The sequence below is a fragment of the Aplysia californica genome, unplaced genomic scaffold (assembly GCF_000002075.1).
Source record: "Aplysia californica isolate F4 #8 unplaced genomic scaffold, AplCal3.0 scaffold00805, whole genome shotgun sequence".
Taxonomy (NCBI): Eukaryota; Metazoa; Mollusca; class Gastropoda; order Aplysiida; family Aplysiidae; genus Aplysia; species Aplysia californica.
Window position 1 is genome coordinate 224,383 of NW_004798075.1, and position 2,586 is coordinate 226,968.

The following is a 2,586-nucleotide window of genomic DNA, read 5'->3' on the forward strand; positions in this document are numbered from 1 at the left end:
AAGGTTTCAGGGGGGAGGGGGGGCGGTAAGAGACTGGATTACTGAATAAAAACCACACATTTCCATGTACTGATGAATGGTCCAAGAGTCCAGTGGGGCGGAAATGGGGTGGGGGCGTTGACGGATGTGGGCTCACAGCTGACGGCGAGGGGAAGTGACCAGCTGTCAACACCCGTTTGTTCTCGAGGTTAATGAAATGGAATTATGGGAGGAGACGGTCGTAATTTGTATTTTGTATACACAGTGCAACTTTGAAGTAAAAAGTAGTAAAAAATATTAAAAAAACACTCTCATATCGAAAGAGACGAAAAGAAGAAAGAGATGTGCATTGGTAGTACAGTCGTTTTGAGCCGACAAAAATGCTCAAACGTTTCGCTTGCAGCAGATAAAAAATGCTCAAACTAACTCAGACACCCATAATTCTTTATAATGTCGATACCCTTACGATTCTGATACTACTATCGGAACAAGGAGTTCATGTTAAAGTCGCTCGTAAGGGAATGATAATACAATATAATATATTGTGTCGTTGGGTTCTTTAGCGTATTGATAAAACGTTCACTTACTCCTTGAGTCCAATCGCTCCTTCTCTTAACATGTCAAGTATTTATTACTTTTCTTCATCCCTGACCAAGATCGCCGCTCATTATCATATTATCGTAACTCATGATTGTGCTGTGAACGCACCGATAGAAATTCAAAATAAAAATAGCATAAAAATATTATTTTGTACATCATGTAAGATCCGCCTTCAAAGTTTTTCGCTGATCATTTTTATGTTGAATGAGTGTGCAGGTATAGCCGGTGTGTCCGTGAACGAATGATGAATCACAACGTCGGTGGCTTAGACGTCAGGGGCTTGCACTTGCAACCGTAAGGTCGCGTGTTCGTGTCCCGTCAGGGGCCCGACGTTGCGTCCTTAGGAAAGCCAAAGTACACGAATTTTCCCCCACTTCACCCTGGTGGAAATGGATATCCGGGCAATAGAAAGCAACAGATTCCTGTCAGTTCGCTAGTGTTTGAATGTGTAAAATCCGCAGATTTCACTGTATGCTTTCGGAGAAGCCGAAAAATTTTCTGAGCGTTTCAGGGTCTGCTGAGATCATGATAATAGTAAAAGTGCATAGAGCATGCTTTAGAGCGTACATATGCGCAACATAAACACCCTTGTCAGTATTAACAAGGCACTAGCATTGTGTTGTTCACTCGTGGTGATTGCATAATCTTCTATTGCATATTTATTTTTGTGGGGGCTTTTTTACTGAGTAGGGCCTATTATAAAACGCATGTCTGCATGACTAGAAAGTGGAAGCATTTTTCATGTCGTGATTTTACTGAATCATAAACAGCCTTTTTCAGAGTACCAACATTTTTTTTTCCTCACATTTACTTTGTTACAGCACATATGCCTACATTCGCAACTCAAATAATGAGCACCCTTAAAACAGTCATGCGCTTATATAATCAACAAAACAAGCACTTTTTTCTGAGAGAAAATTTACATCTTATTCACAACTGATTTCGTAGAGGGGAAAAGCTAACTCTGTGATTACTGTTCAAGCTATACACAAGTTTCGGTAACCGATTAAACATAATACCACTGATAACTTGAAATAAAATTAAATCCGAAGATGGCATAAATAATACTAGTTCAAGTGTCTAGGAATGAAAATTTGTACCACCTGGTTTCGATATTCATGACCAAGATCAGTTAACATTTTACCTCGATAAGCATACTTCTCTTAATGTTATCTACAATAAGTATGTCTTGCAATGTTCTTCTGTAGGATCCCCTGATAACAATCCGCCCCGTACACCAAAATATGAGATTAAAGAAAACAAAACAGACAGACAGACACAAAAACCATTATAAGTACAAGTCTCTGATACCTACAACATCGAGAAAGTGGGTGGTTGGCGGGGGCTCTGGAGTAGTCTGCATCTTCTTTCCTACCAAACATCTATCGTCTCTATCTCCCCTCCTTTTTTGTGTTTGTTACTCTCTTGTAACTCGTCTATAATCTTCGGCATTTATTTATTGTGTTACAAGTGTCGTAAAACGCTTACTAAAACTAAAAAGATCGAGAAAGCCTTGTGTTTTCAAAATCATTTAGTAGAGGGAAATAAACATTTTCAGCGACACAAAGAAGATAATATATTATACTAAGTTATATATATATATATAATATATTATATATACACAAAGATCAGCAGATCAATACAATCGTTCTTCTTTGTGATTGCAGATTTTACCTCGACCTTGTTTTGTTGAGTTTTTTATGTTCAGATTTCGGCTTCTAGTATTCTTGAATGTTTTAAAAGTTTGTCAACAACGAGAACACGCGATCTCCAGCAAGCACGACTGACTTATCTAATCTTTCTGTTGTTTTTTAAATGATTTTTCACTTTGGTAACACGTCCTAAACAAAGTTTCTCTGAATAGCACTTATGCTATGTACATACTGCATTTTTATTAGTATTTTTTAATGATTTTTTTCTTTGTTTTCATTTTCTGCCTGTACAGTCCTGAACATGGTTTCTTTTAAGTATATTATTGTTATAATCATTATCATTATTATTATTATT